The sequence below is a fragment of the Strix aluco genome, chromosome 9, assembly GCF_031877795.1.
Source record: "Strix aluco isolate bStrAlu1 chromosome 9, bStrAlu1.hap1, whole genome shotgun sequence".
Lineage (NCBI taxonomy): Eukaryota > Metazoa > Chordata > Aves > Strigiformes > Strigidae > Strix > Strix aluco.
In genome coordinates, this window is record NC_133939.1 from 18,471,555 (window position 1) to 18,477,554 (window position 6,000).

General features: G+C 49.2%; 1 protein-coding gene across 3 annotated transcripts in view; it reads right to left on the reverse strand.

Moving 5' to 3' along the window:
* IL1RAP (interleukin 1 receptor accessory protein) overlaps positions 1-5,730 on the reverse strand; it is a 47,987-nt gene extending 42,257 nt beyond the window's left edge. For 2 of the 3 annotated variants that reach the window (XM_074833967.1, XM_074833964.1), the window contains exon 1: positions 5,618-5,730. The gene's annotated coding sequence lies outside the window, so the exon portion shown is untranslated. The remainder of the gene's footprint in view (positions 1-5,617) is intronic. The other variant, XM_074833965.1, reaches the window with a different exon arrangement.
* Positions 5,731-6,000: the final 270 nt, after the last annotated feature.

Below are 6,000 nucleotides of genomic sequence, written 5' to 3' on the forward strand. Positions count from 1 at the left end.
TTTGGTAGGAATATGACAAAGCTGTTCAGGTTTTAGCAACCAGCACATTAAGACCATGGTCAAACATAATTTGAAAAGCTATTTCCATTTCTGTTTGTTTTTTAAATGATTAAAAATCTAGTTTAAATATTGCAAGAAAAACTTTAAATTGAGCAAGATAAGTTCTGGCTTCCTTCCGAGTAGAAGGCAAACCCCAAAACACTACTGAAAATCTAACAGATGGGAGTTATTTTTCACTCTTTAAAAATTTAATTCCCTTGCACTGAGATTAACTGTAATTAGCTCTTTATTTACATCTAGGACAAAAGGTAATATGATAAAGGCAACCATAACCACAAACCACAGACAGAAAAAGGCAAAAACCAGCAAAAATCCCCTCCAAGAAGAAAATGTCATGTCTTTCTCACCAAGCAGCATAATTGTTATAAATATATAGTTAAACAGCTTCACAGCATCCTGTCAGCACTAAGGATAAACATTTAGGTCACAGTTTTGCAAGCTTTTATACACAAGTTGATCGAATATATAAGAATCATCCTCTGAACATCTGAAAATATCACATCCCTATGAGTGGACAGGATCAGGCCTAAGAGAGTCAAGATATTCCTTTACACTTTTATTTCAGTCATTCAAGGGATTAAGCAAAACCAGGAGAAAAAACCCAACAAAACACAACACACAGCTTTTCTAGTTAAAGACAGAGAGGTATAAAAACTTTTTTTTTTCCCCCCTCCTTTTTTTAAAATTGTCTTCTAATTCTGATAACACCTCAGCTTAGTAAAGCTGAAGAGGCTTCTTAAGTATCCATGTGAGTGCATGATTCATGTTGTATCTTTGCCTTTCAGTTACACCACAGAACTGTCCAAGAGCTTCATGGGAAGCTAACAACCAGCCTTTTACCATGGTACTTCCAGACTGCAACGCAGAACTCCCAGCTTGTGCCCACGCAACCCACTGACCCATGGCCACGCTGGCTGAGGCTGAAGACCAGATCCAAATCTGCAAGGGTTAAACAGTAAAGCTTGCCCAGCCATGCCTAAGCAAGCTGTTAGCAATAAAGAAGAGTAAATGGGCTTGAGGGCAGACTCAAATGCTTCTGAATCAACTGGACACTCTCCCATGACAGCTCAGTGATCCCAATACCCATGATGGACATGGGATGGGAGCGCATGACCATCCAGTTCTCCTTCCAGGCATGATAATACTGTCTCCTTCTGTGGACATCTAGAGAGAGCTGGGAAGCACTGGTAACTCTTGACAATCCTGCTCTGGGTGGGATTTCCAAGGTAATGGATCTCTGGCACCTCCCTGGTGTTCCCAAGAGAAGCAGCCACCTAGCACTCCCCTGATTCAATCCAGGATTCATGGCAATCTCTTACTCTCTGCCCCAAACAAAGCTTTTAAATTAACAGTCCCATTTTGTTATTCTATGTAAATCTAAAAAGACTCCATAAGAATCAGCATAACTTTTTCATATAAATATGGAGATGGGAAAGACAGACAGACAGGCAGTCCAAAACCCAACACCAGGGACCTTGACTCTACTCACTACAAAGGTTAAGGACAGGTATAATCCTCCTCATTTTACTTGTACAAAGCACACTCTCTCACACACCCTTTCCTTCTCTTTTCCTAACACTCTCAGAGACTTCTATCTTTAGCCAGTTATCCTCGCTGCAATTTTCTTAAAATTGTAATTGGATAATCACACGGGCTCAGGGGAAGCCTGTGTCAGAGGAATTCCTGGGGATACAGCCCCCATTTGATGAAACTGAGAGTTGTTAAATTAACAAAGGACTGACTAAAGATACGATTTTTTGCTTGTAGTAGAAATCCTGTTTTAACAGCAACTATTTTTAAGGAACCCTATAACAAAACATGTACACTTCTACATTCATGTTCCTGTATTTTATTTTCTGTCAAATAAGAGTCTAAATTTATGAGTATCATTATCTGGGCATGTGTCTCATTGGGATGGACCTCTGAGGTTGAAGGTAGCAAGTGCACTAGCTAAGGCTGAAATTCACAAAAGCATAGGCACCATTTGAACTAATTTCCCCAAATCAGTTTCCTTTTCGCACTCTCTGAGTGTACATGTAGCTCAGTGGCATGCAAAAACCCTACATGTAACAAAACTGTGGCTGAGAAATGTGAGATTAGCCTTCTGCTTTGCAAAAACATTGGGGAGGGGAGGGAGGGAGGGAGGGAGGGAGGAATCCTAAAATACCTCCCAAAAGAAGCAGCTGTTTTGTTCCAGTTTAGCAGTGACCAAATCTCAGCCATGCATTTTGCTGATGGCAGAGCAGAACAAAGCAGTTACAAACCATGGAGGGAAAGAAACCCACCTGCATGTGGGCCCCCAAGCTACACCCAGGCTGCAGAGCTGGTGCGGGAGAAGAGGTCAGCTCAAGCGTGGCAAACATGACAGCCAGCTTTGCCTTCCTCCTGCCCTGCATCTGGCCCACCTTGCGCAGCCAGAGGAGTACCACCAGGTGCAGAGGTGCTACCAGCCGGGCTGCATCAGCCTGGCAGCGCAGAGGAGATGGCTCTTGGCTCTGCTTAGGGGGGCAGTGAAACCCATAAGCTGTGTCAGGAGAAAGGCAGGGGAGGAAGGAGGAGAGCAGGCAATGTCTGAACTGCGAGCTCCACTGTAAAAAGTGTTTCAGTTCCAAGATAACATAGCGCTGTTCACAGATTTCAGCTTATATAGGCTTTTCCATATATCTATTTTTATTCCTGAAGCATTCCCCATTGCTGCATGATGAAAAGAAAGACTGGACAGCATGGATGCTCACAGATATGCGAGCACATTCACATGCTGGTTATAATCTTCCTAACTGTCCACCTTGCTAATGCAACCTGTGCTCCAAGAGCCAAGCTGTAGCCAACCCAGCTACAAGGGTTATCTTCATGGCAAGTTTTTGTAAGTCAGAGTCTTGCTGAAATGAGAGGACATTTGACAACAGTGGGAGGACCCAGGACAGATGGGGGAAGGAATATGAATCATGTGCCAGCCAAAATAACCAATATAAAAATCCAAACATAACAATAAATGAGAAGAAGAAATAAGAGAACATGTTCTGGCCTCTTATTCTGAAGGAGTGAAATGCTTCTTCCCTAGTGCTGGCATCTGGCACATGCAGGTCTTGAAGGAATAAAGCTGGGACAAACTCTGCCTCCTCCTTCCTATATGCATATTTTGGAACTTAAAATTACAGCACCGGGGCAGCAACGAGGCATTTCCCATACCTTCACGTATCCAGGCACCATCCAACCTGCTGCCACACTGCTCTCCCAACCCTGTGAAGTCTCTCTTACCTATGTGTTCCTGCCAGGCACTTTGGGGTAGTGCTACCTGACCAGCCTGATCAAGCCCAGACCAATGCAGTACTCATCCCCACTGCACACTAGCTAATGCTCAGATGCAGGATATTTGCGCAGAGCCCGGGAGGTCTGGAAGGAGAGAGCCCAGAGGTGTTCAGACACACGCTTTCCTTCAGGGACTCAGGAGGGGCCAGGCACAGGCAGACTTGAGCAAGCACAGCTCTTGCTATGTAACACAGATATTTTGAACTCAAGCTACATCCAGAGGCATGGAAAGAAAGTCACAGAGCTGTGCACATGTAGACCCAACCTCTGCCTTGGACAAAGGCATTGTGTTAGAAACATAACCTCTCACCCCATAGCTCCCTCCTTCACCTCCGTGAAGCGGCTCCCACCTTTCTAGCTTAATGTTTCCTGATCGTTTCAGTGCCTTGCACATTTCCACCACCCCAAGTCCTTACCCTCCATGCCCCTCTTTATCCTGCATTCTTAACTGCTCCTACAGAGAAGGTGATCCCAGCAACAGCAACAACTCCATACCTACTTCCAGGGAAGGAGAATATCTGGGTGTTACAGCTTAATCCTCTCCGCTTGCCCTCCCCTGCTCACCACAAGTCGGCAACGGAGGCAGAAAGCAGGACCCTTCCCAGCACCAAGCCCTCCCACCAGAAAGCCCTTGGGCTGAAGTGATGCTCTCCATGCAAACAGGAGAGGCTTTTCCTGCAAGGAACACAAAACAGCAAGTAAATCTTCTGCAGCTGCCAAAAGCAACCTGTTATAAATGGCCCTCTAAGTTATGAGATATGGACTCTCCACAGCACAGTTAATAAATAATACACCACAATCCTTCTGTGTATGGAAGTGTAAGTTCAATGACAGTTCTGCTTACCCAAGAGGGACCACAGTTAAAAATGTGTCAGGAAAACAGTACTCTTTAATTACATAGCAAATATTTTTTTAAAAAAAAAAAAAGGGAAAGGATCTTGCTGCAGTCTTCCAAATCCATAACTAAAAAGCCTTTTCTAGGACAACAAAACTAAATGCATAGAACAAAAGCCATCATTTTATAAGAAAAGAAGATCTGTAAAGAAAAACAGAATTTTATCCAAGCATTATAACCAGCTATTCACAAAGCAGAGGCTAGAATGGAAAGAGAGAGTGTGAGAGTGTGTTTATAATCCAGTTTACAGTAACATCCTAAGGCCCTGCGATCAGGATCCTGTTGTGCCAAGCACCATACAGACACACTCAGAGAAACCAGCCCAGGCTGAGGAACAAGCACTGCCACTGTAACAAGGGAAGTGACACTGGCACAGAAAAGGGCCACCTGAAGTGCTGGAGCCCTGACGGCCTCTTCCCCTCGCTTCCTTTTCAGGAAAGCATTCCCACCATCCAGTTTCCATCCAGATATCGCCCAAAATGCTTCACGTAAGGGGACAGCTGTCCCCAACAAACACACAGCAAAAGGCATCTTGCTGCCAGCATTTAATCGCTTTCAGGCTGTTTTCTTGGACGTGCCACTTCTACTTTATTTTCCTGCTGTGGCTTAAGTCTGACCCTTTCCTCTCCCCCCTTCCATTTCAAAGATCGGATTGACAGCAAAAGAGAACAGGTATCAGAGGCTCCCGTATTTGCAATGCAAATGAAAATTAAAGTTGCATTTGTCAGTGCATACAGCGCTCTAGCTAGGAATATCCAGATTCCCCGGCCAAAGGAGGGAATTTCAGCACCACTCCGCACCCGGGGACCAGCGGCCGGGCCAGCGCGGCTGCAGAAGCGGCGGAGACCCGCATCTGCGGTACTGCCGCCCGGCTCTGCCTTGCCCTCACACCGGCTGTGCCCTTCACCGAGGGACAGCCGAGGGGTCCCCCGGCTCCAGCAGAAGCACAGGGGCCACAGCGCCCGCTCGCCTCCTCCGTCCCCCGCTCCCGTGACCCCCGGGGCCGTCCGCGGCCGCGCACGTTCGCTCTCACCGCGCAGGGGCGTCTCTGTCCGGGGGACGCGGGGCGCTGCCGCCGCGGAGGCTGCTCGGGCTCTCCCGAGCGGTTCTTCTTCTTTCTTTCCTTTTTTTTTTTTTTTCCCCCCCCCCCCGCCAGCCGACGAGCGGGGGCTGCTACCGGCTGCGCGCCGCCGCCGCCCGCCTCTCCCCGCGCTCCGCCAGGGCTGGAAACCGCCTCCTCCGCCACAAACTTTCCCTCCGAGTGCGGGGAAGTTCACGGCCGGACACCCACCCACCCCTCCGCGCCTCCAGAAACACGCGTGTACCCTCCCGCCCCCACGCGCCGGGGCTCACCTGAAAACGCGGAGGACGCGCGCAGCCACGTCCCGCGCACCGCGCTCTCCTCCTCCTCCTCCTCCTCTTCTCCTTCGCCCTCTTCCTCTTCCTCCTCCTCCTCCTCCTCCTCCTCCTCCCCGATCCGCGCCCTCGGCTCCGCCCCGCCCCGCGCTCCCCGGCCGCCCCTTTCCCCGGCTGCGGCGCGGCCCCGAGCTCCGCGCCGGGGTTGGGAGGGGGTTCGGCGGGAGGGGGTGTCACTCCTGGGAACTGTCAGCAGCCGAGGTGGGGGGGTGGTGGGGCGGGGAGTGCGGTCCGGCGGGCGGTGGGCGAGCCACGGCGGGTTCGGGAGGCGGAAGGCGGCGGCCGCCCTGCCCCGCTCGCAGTTTGCGGGGTTCTGCCGG